Genomic DNA, 18,643 nt, shown 5'->3' on the forward strand with positions numbered 1-18,643 from the left:
ATACACACAACACAAGCCATCATTATACACACGACACAAGCCATCATTATACACACGACACAAGTCATCATTATACACACAACACAAGTCATCATTATACACAACGACACAAGCCATCATTATACACACGACACAAGCCATCATTATACACACGACACAAGCCATCATTAGACATAGCGACACAAGCCATCATTATACACACGACACAAGCCATCATTATACACAACGACACAAGCCATCATTATACACACGACACAAGCCATCATTATACATAACGACACAAGTCATCATTATACACAACGACACAAGCCATCATTATACACACGACACAAGCCATCATTATACACAAGACACAAGCCATCATTATACACAACGACACAAGCCATCATTATACACACGACTCAAGTCATCATTATACACAACGACACAATCCATCATTATACACACGACACAAGCCATCATTATACACACGACACAAGCCATCATTATACACACGACACAAGCCATCATTATACATAACGACACAAGCCATCATTATACACACGACACAAGCCATCATTATACACGACGACACAAGCCATCATTATACACACGACACAAGCCATCATTATACATAGCGACACAAGTCATCATTATACACACAACACAAGCCATCATTATACACAACGACACAAGCCATCATTATACACACGACACAACCCATCATTATACACAACGGCACAAGCCATCATTATACACACGACACAAGCCATCATTATACACGATGACACAAGCCACTATTATACACTATGACACAAGCCATCATTACACACGACACAAGCCATCATTATACACAACAACACAAGCCATCATTATACACAACGACACAAGCCATCATTATACACAACGACACAAGCCATCATTATACACACGACACAAGCCATCATTATACACACGACACAAGCCATCATTATACACACGACACAAGTCATCATTATACACACAACACAAGTCATCATTATACACAACGACACAAGCCATCATTATACACATGACACAAGCCATCATTATACACACGACACAAGCCATCATTATGCACAACGACACAAGCCATCATTATACACACGACACAAGCCATCATTATACACATGACACAAGTCATCATTATTCACAACGACACAAGCCATCATTATACACATGACACAAGCCATCATTATACACACGACACAAGCCATCATTATACACAACGACACAAGCCATCATTATACACACGACACAAGTCATCATTATACACAACGACACAAGCCATCATTATACACAGGACACAAGCCATCATTATACACACGACACAAGCCATCATTATACACACGACACAAGCCATCATTATACATAACGACACAAGCCATCATTATACACACGACACAAGCCATCATTATACACGACGACACAAGCCGTCATTATAAACACACTACACAAGCCATCATTATACATAGCGACACAAGTCATCATTATACACACAACACAAGCCATCATTATACACAACGACACAAGTCATCATTATACACACAACACAAGCCATCATTATACACAACGACACAAGTCATCATTATACACACAACACAAGTCATCATTATACACAACGACACAAGCCATCATTATACACACGACACAAGCCATCATTATACACACGACACAAGCCATCATTATACACAACGACACAAGCCATCATTATACACACGACACAAGTCATCATTATACACAACGACACAAGCCATCATTATACACATGACACAAGCCATCATTATACACACGACACAAGCCATCATTATACACACGACACAAGCCATCATTATACATAACGACACAAGCCATCATTATACACACGACACAAGCCATCATTATACACGACGACACAAGCCGTCATTATAAACACACGACACAAGCCATCATTATACATAGCGACACAAGTCATCATTATACACACAACACAAGCCATCATTATACACAACGACACAAGTCATCATTATACACACAACACAAGCCATCATTATACACAACGACACAAGCCATCATTATACACATGACACAAGCCATCATTATACACAACGACACAAGCCATCATTGTAATCAATACAGAGGAGGACAATTTTATATTACAGGAGGATCTATGTAAACTAGAAGCTTGGGCTGATAAATGGCAAATGAGCTTTAATGGGGATAAATGTAAGGTAATGCACTTGGGCAGAGGCAATAAAATGTATAATTATATGCTTAATTGTAAAACACTGGGCAAAACTGTCACTGAAAAAGACCTGGGTGTATTGGTGGACGACAAGCTCACGTTTAGTGGCCAGTGTCAGGCTGCTGCTGCAAAGGCAAATAAAATAATGGGATGCATTAAAAGAGGCATAGATGCTCATGAGGAGAACATAATTTTACCTCTATACAAGTCATTAGTGCGACCACACTTAGAATACTGTGTACAGTTCTGGTCTCCGGTGTATAAGAAAGACATAGCTGAACTAGAGCGGGTGCAGAGAAGAGCGACCAAGGTTATTAGAGGACTGGGGGGTTTGCAATACCAAGACAGGTTATTACACTTGGGGTTATTTACTGTGGAAAAAAGAAGGCTCAGGGGTGATCTTATTACTATGTACAAGTATATGAGGGGACAGTACAAAGACCTTTCTACTGATCTTTTTACTCTGAGGCCTGAGACGGGGACAAGGGGGCATCTTCTACGTCTGGAGGAAAGAAGGTTTAATCATAATCACAGATGGGGATTCTTTACTGTAAGAGCAGTGAGACTATGGAACTCTCTGCCGCATGATGTTGTAATGAGTGATTCACTGTTAAAATTTAAGAAGGGCATGGGTGCCTTTATTGAAAAGTATAATATTACAGGTTATATATACTAGATTCCTTGATAGGGCGTTGATCCAGGGAACTAGTCTGATTGTCGTATGGAGTCGGGAAGGAATTTTTTTCCCCAATGTGGAGCTTAGTGTTTGCCACATGTTTTTTTTTTGCCTTCCTCTGGATCAACAAGTTAGGCTATGGGTTGAACTAGATGGACTTAGTCTTCCTTCAACCTTAAAACTATGTACTATACACACAACACAAGCCATCATTATACACAACGACATAAGCCATCATTATACACACGACACAAGCAATCATTATACACAACGACACAAGCCATCATTATACACGACACAAGCCATCATTATACACACGACACAAGCCATCATTATACACACGACACAAGCCATCATTATACACACGACACAAGCCATCATTATACACACGACACAAGCCATCATTATACACATGACACAAGCCATCATTATACACAGCGACACAAGCCATCATTATACACACGACACAAGCCATCATTATACACAACGACACAAGCCATCATTATACACACGACACAAGCCATCATTATACACGATGACACAAGCCATTATTATACACTATGACACAAGCCATCATTATACACGACACAAGCCATCATTATACACAACGACACAAGCCATCATTATACACAATGACACAAGCCATCATTATACACAACGACACAAGCAATCATTACACACAACGACATAAGCCATCATCATACATAACGACACAAACCATCATTACACACGACACAAGCCATCATTACACACGACACTAGCCATCATTACACACGACACAAGCCATCATCATACATAACGACACAAGCCATCATCATACATAATGACACAAGCCAATATTATTCACAACGACACAAGCCATCATTATACACAATGACACAAGCCATTATTATTCACAACGACACAAGCCATCATTATACACTATGACACAAACCATCATTATACACAACAACACAAGCCATCATTATACACAACGACACAAGCCATCATCATACATAATGACACAAGCCATCATTACACACGACACAAGCCATCATCATACATAACGACACAAGCCATCATCATACATAATGACACAAGCCATTATTATACACAACAACCCAAGCCATCATTATGCACAACGACACAAGCCATTATTATACACAACGACGCAAGCCATTATTATTCACAATGACGCAAGCCATCATTATACACTATGACACAAGTAGTGTTGAGCATTCCGATACTGAAATATCGGATACTTTTAGAATATCGAATACCGGAATCGGAAGTTCCCATAATGCCTGCGCTCTGCAGTGTCTCTGAAGGATGACAAGCTGGATGGCAGCGCTCAGCTGCGATCCAGCCTGTCATCAGAATGCCATCCCAGCGTGAGAGAATTCTCCTGCGCTCACGGCAAGCGCAGGAGAATTTTCCCACGCTGTCAGTGACATGCATGAGGTGAGTCGAGTTCATTGGACATGACCTCGGCTCATCTGGATGCATTCACAGCCAGACACTGAGGAGCTCAAGCATGCCTGCGCTTCTCAGTGTCTGCGGCATGGCAAGCTGGATGGCAGCTTTCTGCTGCGATCCAGCCTGTTATGTGAATGTAGCAGAGCTGGAGCCGTCCTGGGAACCATGGAAAGGTAAGGATGATGTTGGTTTATTATTTTACTTTATTGCAGAAAACATTGGCTTCAGCTGGAATGGGCATGATGGTAAGTATGGTTTAATTTAGAACATTAAAAAATTGTGTGTTTATTTCAATTAAAGGACTTTACTCTGGGTGTTGTGTTTTTTTAAATACTTTACTAGAAATTCATGGCGGTCATGTCTAATATTGGCGTGACCCCATGAATTTCGGGCTTAGGGCAAGCTGATAATACCAAGCTGGCCCTAACCCCTTTATTACCCAGTGAGCCACCGCATCAGGGCCCTGGATGAGTTGGGTACAGCGCCAGAAGATGGCGCTTCTATGAACGCGCCATTTTCTGGCGTGGCTGCGGACTGCAATTTGCAACGGGGGGGGGCCCAGAAAGCTTGGGCCTCCCTGTGCTGCGGATTCCAGCCCCCAGCTGCCTAGTTGTACCTGGCTGGACACAAAAATAAGGCGAAGCCCCACGTATTTTTTTTTTAAATTATTTCATGAAATTCATGAAATAATTTAAAAAAAAAGGGCTTCCCTATATTGTTGTGTCCGGCCAGGTAAAAATAGGCTGCTGGTGGTTGAGGGCAGCCCGTTCCTGCCTGCTGTACCTGGCTGAACACAAAAAGAGGACGAAGCCCCACGGCAATTTTTTTTTAATTATTTCATGAAATTCATGAAATAATTAAAAAAGGGCTTCCCTGTATTTTTGTTTCCAGCCAGGTACAAATAGGCATCTGGGGGTTGGGGGCAGCCCGTTCCTGCCTGCTGTACATCAAATTTTTGGTGAAAAATTCAATAAAATTTTTTTTAAAAAAAACACATTTAGGGACTGCATCTTTATTAACCCCTTCACGTGAGGGGTTAATAAAGATGCAGTCCCTAAATTATTATTTTTTTAAATTATCTTTTAATTAATTTTTCCCAAAAATTTTGACGTGGGCTTCGCCATATTTTTGTATGCGAGCTAGGTACAGCATCCAGGAACGGGCTGCCCCCAACCACCAGATGCCTATTTGTACCTGGCTGGACACAACAATATAGGCAAGCCCTTTTTTTTTTAATTATTTCATGAATTTCATGAAATAATTAAAAAAAAAATACGGGGGGCTTCGCCCTATTTTTGTGTCCAGCCAGATACAACTAGGCAGCTGGGGGCTGGAATCCGCAGAACAGGGAGGCCCAAGCTTTCTGGGCCCCCCCCGCCGCAAATTGCAGTCCGCAGCCACCCCTGAAAATGGCGCGTTCATAGAAGCGCCATCTTCTGGCGCTGTAACCAACTCATCCAGGGCCCTGGTGAGGTGGCTCACTGGGTAATAAAGGGGTTAAGGCCAGCTTGGTATTATCAGCTGGCCCTAAGCCCGAAATTCATGGGGTCACGCCAATATTAGACATGACCGCCATGAATTTCTAGTAAAGTATTTAAAAAAAACACAACACCCAGAAAAAAGTCCTTTAATTTAAATAAACACACAATTTTTTAAAGTTCTAAATTAAACCATACTTACCATCACGCCCATTCCAGCAGAAGCCAAAGTCTTCTGCAATAAAAGTAAAATAATAAACCAACATCATCCTTACCTTTCCATGGTTCCCAGGACGGCTCCAGCTCTGCTACATTCACATGACAGGCTGGATCGCAGCCGAAAGCTGCCATCCAGATTGCTATGCCGCAGACACTGAGAAGTGCAGGCATGCTTGCACTCCTCAGTGTCTGGCTGTGATGGCATAAAGATGAGCCGAGGTCATGTCCAATGAACTCGGCTCACCTCGTGCACGTCACAGACAACGTGGGAAAATTCTCCTGCGCTTGCAGTGAGCGTGATATTCTCAAAATTGTTGAAGACCCCTGTATGACATCCATAAGCCCTAATAGAGCAAATGGATAGAGACTGTCTTTCTTTGATCACCCCTTTCAGGACACAGTAGTGATGAGCGACCATGCTCGGATAAGGGGTTATCCAAGAACGCTCGGGTGCTAACCGAGGATCTTCAGCGTGCTCGAAAACTATGTAAGAGTTACCGCTGCTGTATGTTGTGCGTCTGTTCGACAGCTGCAACTCATACAAGAATTGCCTAACAAACAGGCAATCCATGCATGTATTGCAGCTGTCGAACAGACTCACAACATGCAGCTGCGGCGACGCAAACCTATTTTTCGAGCACGCCGTAGATAGTATTGATCTGAACAAGTGAGTTTGATCTGCGCCTCACATAAAAACTAAAAACTGACATTTCTTACACTGTGTTCCAAATTATTATGCAAATAATATTTTCTCAGATTTTCCCAAATTACCTATATTAATTGCAGTCATTGTAATTTTCCTGTCAAATAACTATTAGAGTACAATTGAAAGGTTATTGTACAAACTGCCTATGATAACAGTATATTTTTAAAAAAATAAAACACTCAAACTGCACTCAAAATGCATGTTCCAAATTATTATGCACAGCAGAGTTTTCAACCTTTTCATTTTAATAAAGAACAAAAAAATGGTCATTTTTGAAATTATAAGCATTAGCAGGTTATTACAAACTGAAATCAAACAGTTTTCAACGCAAAACTTTATTCTAGGTGATGTTACATTTGCACATAGGACCCCTTGTTCGAAAGGAGCTTCTGAACTCTCTCGTCCATTGAATTTGTCAGGTTTTGGATGGTTTCTGCTTTAATTGTTTTGCATGAGGACAGAATACCCTCCCAGAGCTGTTGCTTAGATGTGAACTGCCTCCCGCCATCATAGACACTCCTTTTGATGATGCTCCAGAGGTTTTCAATGGGGTTGAGGTCAGGGGAGCATGGGTGCCACACCATAAGTTTGTCCCCTTTTATGCCCATAGCAGCCAGAGATGCAGATGTGTTATGTGCAGCATGAGACGGGGCATTATCATGCATGAAATGATCTCGATGGTCCAGATGGATGGAGTGGAGGATGGCTGGTTGATGGACACCCCATGCAAACACGGCTACGGCGCTAACAAGGAGGAGGTGGAGTAATGTTTTGGGCTGGAATCATGGGGAGAGAGATTGTCGGCCCTTGTAGGATCCCTGAAGGGGTAAAGATGAACTCCATAATGTATGTTGAGTTTCTCAAACAGCACTTCCTGCCATGGTTCAAGAAGAAGAACCGTGCATTCCGCAGCAAGATCATTTTCATGCATGATAATGCCCCGTCTCATGCTGCACATAACACATCGGCATCTCTGGCTGCTATGGGCATAAAAGGGGACAAACTTATGGTGTGGCACCCATGCTCCCCTGACCTCAACCCCATTGAGAACCTCTGGAGCATCATCAAAAGGAGTGTCTATGATGGCGGGAGGCAGTTCACATCTAAGCAACAGCTCTGGGAGGGTATTCTGTCCTCATGCAAAACAATTGAAGCAGAAACCATCCAAAACCTGACAAATTCAATGGACGAGAGAGTTCAGAAGCTCCTTTCGAACAAGCGGTTCTATGTGCAAATGTAACATCACCTAGAATAAAGTTTTGAGTTGAAAACTGTTTGATTTCAGTTTGTAATAACCTGCTAATGCTTATAATTTCAAAAATGATCATTTTTTTGTTCTTTATTAAAATAAAAAGTTTGAAAACTCTGCTGTGCATAATAATTTGGAACATGCATTTTGAGTGCAGTTTGAGTTTTTTATTTTTTAAAAATATACTGTTATCATAGGCAGTTTGTACAAAAACCTTTCAATTGTACTCTAATAGTTATTTGACTGGAAAATTACAATGACTGCAATTCATATAGGTAATTTGGGAAAATCTGAGAAAATATTATTTGCATAATAATTTGGAACACAGTGTAGTCTTTTTTTGAGGAAATAAATATGACGATGTGAACAGCCGCATAGACTATAAAAGGTACATATTTTATCCATGAAGAACACAGGACACGTATGTCAGAAACAGACTCTGAATTAGGCCTTAACCCCTTTACACCCGAGGGTGGTTTGCATGTTAATGACCAGGCCAATTTTTACAATTCTGACCACTGTCACTTTATGAGGTAATTACTCTGGAACACTTCAATGGATCCCCCTGATTCTGAGATTGTTTTTTTTGTGACATATTGTACTTCATGATAGTGGTAAAATTTCTTCAACACCACTTGCGCTTATTTGTGAAAAAACAGAAATTTGGTGAAAATTTTGAAAATGTCGCAATTTTCAAACTTCGAATTTCCATACCCTTAAATCAGAGAGATTGTCACACAAAATAGTTAATAAATAACATTTCCCACATGTCTACTTTAAATCAGCACAATTTTGGAACCAAACTTTTTTTGTTAGGGAGCTATAAGGGTTTAAAATTGAGCAGCGATTTCTCATTTTTACAACAAAATTTACAAGACCATTTTTTTAGGAACCACATCACATTTGAAGTCACTTTTATGGGTCTTTATGACAGAAAGTACCAAAAAGTGACACCATTCAAAAAACTGCACCCTTCAAGGTGCTCAAAACCACATTCAAGAAGTTTATTAACCCTTCAGGTGCTTCACAGAATTTTTTGGAATGTGGAAGAAAAAATTAACATTTATTTTTTTTCCCAAAAATGTTACATTAGACCCCAATTTTTTTTATTTTCGCAAGGGTATCATTAAAAAATTAACCCTAAAATTTGTTGTGCAATTGCTCCTGAGCACGCTGATACCCCATAGGTGGGGGAAAACCACTGTTTGGGCACACGGCAGGGTTCAGAAGGGAAGGAGCGCCATTTGACTTTTTGAATGTAAAATTTTCTTGAATAATTAGAGGAAACCATGTTGCGTTTGGGGAACCCCTGATGTGCCTAAACAGTTGAAACCCCCCACAAGTGACTCCATTTTGGAAACTAGACCCCTCAGGGAACTTATCTAGATGTGTGGTGAGCACCCTGAAAAATAAAATTTTCTAATTTTTTCAACAAAAATGTTTTTCAGCCTCCAATTTTGCATTTTCATAAGGGTAACAGGACAAAATTGCACCATGCAATTTGTTGTGCAATTTCTCCTGAGTAAGCTGATACCCCATATGTGGGGAAAAAATACTGTTTGGGCACATGGCATGGTTCGGAAGTGAAGGAGCGCCATTTGACTTTTTGAATGTAAAATTTGCTTGAATAATTAGCGGACGCCATGTTGCATTTGGGGAGTCCCTGATGTGCCTAAATAGTGGAAACGTCCCAAAGTGACTCCATTTTGGAAACTACACCCCTCAAAGATTTTATCAATGGGTATAGTGAACATTTTGAACCCAGAGGTACGACACAATTTGATAACATTAGGTCATCATATTGAATAAGTTGTCATTAGTCTTGAGTGCAAGTGCTCGCTACTTGAGTTTGCACCGGGTGCTCGGGTATGCACCAAGTATCCCGGGTGCTCAAGTGACATGCTTGAGTCCCCGCGCCGCATGTTTCACGGTTATTAGACACCCAAAAAAAACCATGCGGGGATCACTCGTGCATGGCAGGCAATCCCCGCAAGGTTTTTTGGCTGTATAATAGCTGCAAAACATTTGGGACGGAGACTCGAGCATATCACTCGAGCACCCGTTATACTGGGTGCATACCCGTGCACCCGATGCAAACTCAAGTAGCGAGCACTTGCACTCAAGACTAATGACAACTTATTCAATATGATGACCTAATGTTATCAAATTTTGTATCGTATCTCTGGGTTCAAAATGTTCTCTATACCCTGCGCTCAACATTAGTTACCATATCATCGTCATTTTTTTTTCTTTACTTCTGAAAAAATCCCAACCATAATACAACCTCAACCCTAATACAACCCCAACCCTAACCCGACCCTAACTTTAGCTCAACCCTAACCCTAGCCCAACCCTAACTCTAGCCTAACGCTAACCCTAGCACAACCCTAACCCTAGCCCAACCCTAGCCCAACCCTACCCCGAGCCCAACCCTACCCCTTGCTCAACCCTACCCCTAGCTCAACCCTACCCCTAGCTCAACCCTAACCCTAGCCCAACCATAATCCTAGCACAACCCTAACCCTAACTCTAGCACAACCCTAACCCTAGCATAACCCTAACACAACCCTAACCCTAGCACAACCCTAACCCTAGAGTTTATTTTTTAGGCCGTTCCTCGTGCGGTATAAGTGATTAGACGACTTTATTCTTCGGGTCAGTGCAATTACAGCGATACTATATTCACATCGTGTTTTTATGATTGACAGCTGTCACACACTAAAAAAAACCTTTTTTTTGCAAAGACTAGTTTTTGCATCGCCATATTTTGAGAGCTATAATATTTACATATTTCAGCCAACAGAGTCATGTGATGGCTTGCTTTTTGCGGGACAAGTTGACGTTTTTATTGGTACCATTTTCGGGCACATAACATTTTTTGATCGCTTTCTATTCCGATTTTTGGAAGGCAGAATAAACAAAAACCAACAATTCAGGAATTGTTTTTTTGTTTTCTTTTATACCGTTCTGAGTGTGGTAAAATTGATAAGGCAGCTTTATTCTTCGGGTCAGTACGTTTACAGCGGTACCACATTTATATATTTTTTTTAAGTTTTGGCGCTTTTACACAATAAAACTATTTTATAGAAAAAAGAATTGTTTTTGCATCACTTTATTCTGAGAGCTATAACTTTTTTATGTTTCGGCCGTTGGAACTGTATGGTGGCTTGTTTTTTGCGGGACAAGATGACATTTTCATTGGTGCTATTTTTATTTACATTCGTCTTTTTGATCGCGTTTTATTCCATTTTTTGTTTGGCAGTATGATGATAAAGCATCGTTTTATGTTTTGTTTTTTTAATTATTTTTTTACCGTGTTCACTAAAGGGGTTAACTAGCAGGACAATTTTATAGGTCAGGTCGTTCCGGACGCGGCGATACCTAATATGTGTACTTTCATTGGTTTATTTTTTTTTCCATAAGATTATTTATTTCTGGGTACAATATATTTTTATTTTTATTATTTTTTTTATATTTTTACAATTTATTTATTTTTTTTCACTTTCTGACATTTTTATTACTTTTACACATTGTCCCATTATGGGATTTTCACTTTTTGCAGCCTGATCAGCTGTATAGCACAGGAATGCAGCACCATCCCTGTGCTATGCAGCCTGTCAGCGCTGCACAGGGAGAAGCTACTTTGGTCACGCACTGCGCATGACCAAAGTAACTTCTTGCCTCCTGGTGACCTGGATGTTGTCATGATGACATCGGGTCACCATGACAACATCCGGGACCGGACTCAGACGCCGCGGGACGCCGGCAGAGAAGGTAAGTATCGCTCTACCTCTTCTTGAACCGGAATGCTGCGATCGATTTCGATCGCAGCATTTTGGGGGTTAACATGCAGGGAGCGGTGCGGGACCGCTCCCTGCACATAGCACCGGGTGTCAGCTGTGACAATCAGCTGACAACCGGCGGCGATCTCACCTGCACCGCTTGTGAGCGGGTGAAATCGCCAGGGCGTACTAATACGTATCTGGCCCATAAGACCAAGGGCACAGATATGTATTAGTACTCCCTGGGCCAGAAAGGGGTTAAACACAATTATTAGATGTTGAATCTTGTTCAAACTTTTAATTTGTTAATATTTGCCCATTTTCACATTTTAAGTTACAAATTGTCTCCTCAGGGAGATAGAGGACTTGAACTCTCGCGCCATCTATTGGAAGTAGCAATCCTACAAGTCAATATCGACCCTTTAACGAGCCTTGCCATATGACTTAGGATAAAAGCCAAACCAGAATCCCAATTTGGAGACACAGTGTTTCGGGGTATTGCCCCTAATCAGTGCAAAGTATGAGAACTGATTTGGCTAGGTGAGAGGCTAAGACTGAGATCTAAGGGGTAAGGTTTCTCCTTGTAGAGAGTGACATGCCAGGTCTGGCATGTCAGTATGAGGAGACTTAAATGCCTTGTAAGCTACTCTGGGAAATTAAATATGCAAATTGTCTCTTCAGAGAGGAACTCTAGTGCCACCTATTGGAAGTCCTAAGTCATATTGCAAGGCTTGTTAAATATTGACTTCTAGAATTGCTACTTCCAATAGATGGCGCTAGAGTTAAAGTCCTCTTCCTCTCTGAAGAGATAACAACTGGTGTCTTCCTCTCATGCTTCAAACATGCCTCGATCACACCCATCCTCAAAAAGCCCTCCCCTGACCCATCCTCTTTGTCTAGCTATCGCCCCATATCACTTCTCACCTGCGCCTCAAAGCTACTGGAACATCATATTCACTTTGAACTGTCCTCCCACCTCTCCTCCTGCTCTCTCTTTGACTGCCTCCAATCTGGCTTCCCACTGCACCATTCTCCTGAAACTGCCCTGACTAAAGTCACCAATGACCTACTAACCGCCAAATCCAAGCGACACTACTCGGTCCTCCTCCTCTTAGACCTGTCATCTGCCTTCGACACAGTGGACCATTCCCACTTACTACAGACTCTCTCATCTCTCGGCATCACAGACTTGGCCCTATCTTGGATCTCTTCATACCTAACAGACAGGACATTCAGTGTCTCCCACTCACACACCACCTCCTCATCTCGCCCTCTATCTGTCGGTGTCCCCACAAGGTTCAGTCCTAGGACCCCTCCTCTTCTCCATCTACACCTTTGGCTTGGGACAGCTCATAGAGTCTCACAGCTTTCAGCATCACCTCTATGCTGATGACACACAGATCTACCTCTCCGGACCCGATATCTCCTCCCATCTAACTAAAATCTCACAACGTCTGTCCGCTATTCCATCCTTCTTCTCTGCTAGATTTCTAAAACTTAACATGGACAAAACAGAATTCATCATCTTTCCACCATCTCATTCATCCCCCCCACCCGACCTATCTATCGTCAATGGCTGTTCACTCCCCCCAGTTCCGCAAGCTTGCTGCCTTGGGGTAACCCTGGACTCTGATCTCTCCTTCAAACCACATATCCAAGCCCTTTCCACGTCCTGCCGACTCCAACTCAAAAATATCTCCCGGATCCGCACATTCCTCAACCATGAATCTGCAAAAATACTAGTGCACGCCTTCATCATCTCTCGCCTCGACTACTGCAACCTCCTGCTCTGTGGCCTCTCTTCCAACACTCTTGCACCCCTCCAATCTATCCTAAACGCTACTGCCCGACTAATCCACCTATCCCACCGCTATTCCCCGGCCTCTCCTCTCCGTCAATCCCTTCACTGGCTCCCCATTGCCCAGAGACTCCAGTTCAAAACCCTAACCATGGCATACAAAGCCATCCACAACCTGTCTCCTCCATACATCTGTGACCTAGTCTCCCGATACATACCTGCACGCAGCCTCTGATCCTCACAAGATCTCCTTTCCTACTCCCCTCTTATCTCCTCTTCCCACAATCGTATACAAGATTTCTCCCGTGTTTCCCCCTACTCTGGAACTCTCTACCCCAACATATCAGACTTTCGCCTACAGTGGAAACCTTCAAAAGGAACCTGAAGACCCACCTCTTCCGACAAGCGTATAACCTGCAGTAACCCTCGCTCCACCATACCGCTGCACGACCATCTCTGCCCTCACCTACTGTATCCTCACCCATCCCTTGTAGATTGTGAGCCCTCGTGGCAGGGTCCTCGCTCCTCCTGTACCAGTCGCCGTCACGTTTTGTTCAAGATTATTGTAATTGTTCTTGTATGTATACCCCTTTTTCACATGTAAAGCGCCATGGAATAAATGGTGCTATAATAATAAATAATAACAATAATTTGCACATTTTAAGTTGAAATCCATTTTATTTTCTCTGAAAGGGAAAACAATGAGATAAGTGAGGAATATATGTGGCAATATTCCAATATATGAGTGTTTACAGTGAACAGAAGAGAAGCAGATCCGACGGTAAAGTGACACAGCAGTATCGGCAGCCGGCGTCACCTTATTTTAACCTCGTACTGTCTCCGTCTTTGTTATTTCTCTTTATAGCGCAGACTGTCATAGCAACCTGTGCTACCTTGACAATGAATAATTCCTGAGTTCCATACAATTTGTATTAGGATGTACATAGACAATGACTGATAGCGAGCAGGGAACCACCTGTCCTCATGATGACAGGTTAGCTAGGTGCACACAGGAGCTAACATTACAGCTTATCATTGCTGCAGTAATCACTGTATACCATGGTGCCAAACTAATCACTGGCTGACGACCTGCTGTGAATCAGTAAACATCATCCCAATATGTGATTTCATGACATAGACACTGGCTATAATTCTAAAAGCCAACGGACTAGTAACGTTAAGCAGCAAAAGTTAAAGTTATAGGAAAAAAAAAATATTTACATTTACCTTCACTCCAATGTCTCTTACACATCATCCAGGTTTTGCAAATTGAAAAATTGTAAACTCTGCCCTTGATACCAGGAGTACTAAATTATGTTGTAATGCTTGGTCCAATGCCTAAAACTATCTGGATAACCCTAATGTTCCCTTCTTTGTCACTGTGAGCAGGGGAGTAAGGTGTCTGGGCACAAAAAATAAATATTGCTATATAGATCCCAAATAAATAGCTACATGGGAGCCAAAAACTCAGTACATATTATCTAGGAAAATACAGCATCTAGATGAAGAGTTTATAGTGTCTATGCCAACAACATTGGTGGGCTAAAGCATTGAAAATGTCAATGCCAACCTCCATGATGGTCTATGGTAGCAAAGGGTTTTGTGGTAAGAGTCGTGTTTGTCTGAAAAGGTGAAGTGTTCAGTCTCTGCAATCTTGGTGGTCTTTGGCAAGATAGGGGGGTTAAGATCTACATCCCTCGTAATAAAAGGGCTCCTTCAGATGTTTTCTCATACGAGTGCTATCAGGGATTTTCACAGAGTGGTCTGCACAAAAGTGCGGAAACTTGTCCGATATTGATCCGAGTGTCAGGTCAAACTCGCCGATACAAGTCTATGGATACGTGAGAAAATTGGACAGCTCTCAGATGCTCTGTGTGCTTTTCATGGACTGTTTTATAGGAGAAGCGTAAAAGGTGACCAAACTCTGATTGTAAAAACTAACAATACACTGACCAAATCCTTATCACACTGATCAGTGTATGGAAGCCTTCAGTATTATATTTGTGTCAGGAAGCTGAACATTAGTAAGTCAACTTCCTGTGCCCTGTTCATACTACAAATGGTACCAAACAAGGTTTTTAGGTCATCGCAAAAAAAAAAAATTCTGAGCAATATCTTTGCAAAATTACAAACTGGATGGATGCAAATCTACAATCTACTGTTTTTTACAGCAAGAACAAAACTTGATGTTTTTTTATTCAATACACCACAGTATACCACATGAGTGGATCCATTTTTCATCACAATTGCTAAAATTACTTTCTAGGATTGCACCAGCTCGTCAAGGTTGATGAAATAATAAATAGTTAATTCATTAACACTGTAAAAAAAATTTCTACTGACTTCAGATGCTTAATATTGTGGTAATGAATTTTGACTTTTAGGATACAGCAAGTAAGTGACAATGCAAATAAAAATGGTCTCTACTTACTGGTACTAACGCAATATTCAGTTGATCTCTATGGGTTGAAAAAGACATAGGTAAAAATTAAGGTAAATTATGTCTTGAGACTTTACTTGTTATCTCAATGTACAAGACTTACACAGCAGATTTCCCCATGTGGCATGAGTCTTCTGTATAAATGCGGCTGGCAACTCTGCCATCCAACAGTTTCTGTGAGTTGGTATCAGATGGCTGTGCTGTCGTCTGCATCACTATAGTTCCTTTAGGCCTCGTTCAGATGAAAGTATTATATATACGGTATGTGTACTGTCCGTTTAAAAGTTGGACAGTACATGGACAGCACATCGACCAATATTATTTAATTGGGCTGGTCAGATGAGCTTTTACACAAAGCCCGAGCGTCCATGTGTAGAAAAAGCCACTGAAGTCTAGGGGCACGCATTCAAAAAAATTGGATCACACATGGATCATCTGTAGTGCGTTGATTTTTATGGATAAATTGCAATTCTTAAAGAAAACTGAATTTTGTCTTGTACATTTTTTTAACTGTTGATGCATAAAAATGAATGCCATACGAATGTTATGTAGATGCAAAACACAGACACATGGATTGCATATGGATGGAATAGGGATGACAATATGGATGAAAACGTCTGTTTTTTTCTGGATGAAAATTGTATGAATTTTCATATGTGTATCTGAACTTGGCCTTAATTACAGCCCTGAACGTACACGGAAGTTACTTTAGATTAGAGTTGAAATCACAGACTGACCACAGCCACGGACCTTTCTGAACCCAGTCAGTGCAAACCCTCAAGTCGCATTTAAATGTAAGATTCCTAAAAAAAATGTCACCTGAAACCTCGCGGTGTTCAAATCACTTCTGAGATTTACCATTTTTAGATGGTAGCCAGAAATGTAATTGTTGGCAACTTTGCACTGTTAATGGATTCCATAAAGAACATTTTAAACAACTAGAAAGCCATGTTCAAAGGAAAACATTACTTGTTTCTGAGATGCTTTTGAAAACAAACAAGAGCAATAAAAGAAATCATACTATAGTACGAGAACAAAGAACGTATTTTAATAATTTAACTAAACAGTAGAAGTGTTTGCAGAAGTAGCATAGTGCCCATTCTGTCCAAACACGGTGCCAACGAGGCAGACGAATAGGGGAGAAGTTCTTGTAGATCGTGCCAAAAGTATAGGCACTGGGGCAATTAGATATTTACTCTAGAGAACAACCAGAACGAAAAAATATTTACAAAAGAAACTTATTCTCTCACATTTGGCAAGTGCAGAACACACAGACCTTTTAAAGTATTAATTTAATAATTACAGGTCATCTGAACTGGAGATATCAAGCCTCCTACCCTGCTCCATGAGAACTACTTTACAAATATATGTCTTTTTCAGCAATATTCTATCACTTATTAGTACTGTTGTGATTTTACTGTTAAGGCTCCTGTGACATTTTTGAAGCTGAAGAAACTTCAACAGATTATTTTGACTGTAATTATCACTATTTTACAGTTTACAGTGTATGTAGCTGATAGCTTCATATCAGAATTATTGATCTGCAGACATGAATCTCTTCTAATCATAATGATTTATTGTGGTTTTCCAATGTGCCCATAAAAAATATTGCTTGTCCGTGATTTTTTGATCAGCTGTCCAGAAAAAGTAAAAAGTCAAGTTGGCAACCCTGAGTCCACATTTGTTATATATGTGGAAAATCCATAGCGTATTACACCAATTTTTTTTACAAAATCTCATCCACATGGTGCATGGTGGAACTGACTTATGGTGCACATTTTAAATCTGAAATATGTAAATTTATGCTGCAGATTTTCACCTTTTGCTATACATACAGTACAATACAATCCAAATCGGCAGCAAAATCCGTGACAAATCAGGATGTAACTCGTGTAGGTTTTCACAAATCCATAGCAGATTTTTTTTTCTACTGAAAATATGGCTGATACAGATATCCCATTAAGGTTGATTTATCATTCGAAAAGGATATGTGATTTCAATCAAATTTTGACATTAAAAATGGTGGTAATTCCAGAAGTTTTTACATTGGCCACTAAGCCCAAACAATAGGCTGACTGACCCTTACTTTTCTGCAGAGATCACATTTTAGTAATCATCTCATTATTATCATAGCGGCAGATAACACCGGAGCATCCCGCAGACAGGTAACTGAGACAGCTCATCATCTCACTCCTCCTGCACGGTGACCTCTGTATGTCACTGAGCAAGATCACAATTACACATAGAAGTTAATGAGTTGTATTTTTACTTATGTTGTTATAGTTGCTATAAAGAAATGCCTGAAAAAGCTGTTCACAGCTCAAAAATACAGTTTAGGAAATATTGCTGCACCCCAAATCATGTAAGAATATGAGTATAGTATATATAAAATCAGGAAAAATAAAGATTTTAAAAAAATTGTTGGCATACAGAAAAAAAGCAGACTCCTTCTGTTTTAAGCTTAGGTGTGGGCTCCACAATGACAGCTGCTGGTTTCAGTATAATTGTGGAGTTACCACAAGTGCACTGTCAGTGTTCCCCTACATAAAACAACTCAATTTCATATCATTCCACCAGTTTACAATGCAGAAAACCTTTTTATTTTCTCCTTTTTATTGT

General features: G+C 40.8%; 1 protein-coding gene across 5 annotated transcripts in view; it reads right to left on the minus strand.

The window, feature by feature from the left end:
- Positions 1–18,643, minus strand: part of THRB (thyroid hormone receptor beta) — a 449,080-nt gene that overhangs the window by 118,837 nt on the left and 311,600 nt on the right. The window contains exon 4 of one of the 5 annotated variants that reach the window (XM_073677980.1): positions 16,016–16,043. The exons of the other annotated variants lie outside the window; for them this stretch is intronic. The gene's annotated coding sequence lies outside the window, so the exon portion shown is untranslated. The remainder of the gene's footprint in view (positions 1–16,015; positions 16,044–18,643) is intronic. 5 annotated transcript variants of the gene reach the window in all.

This window comes from Phyllobates terribilis, unplaced genomic scaffold (genome assembly GCF_046119375.1).
Source record: "Phyllobates terribilis strain yellow unplaced genomic scaffold, ASM4611937v1 Scaffold_4__5_contigs__length_816908805, whole genome shotgun sequence".
Classification (NCBI taxonomy): Eukaryota; Metazoa; Chordata; class Amphibia; order Anura; family Dendrobatidae; genus Phyllobates; species Phyllobates terribilis.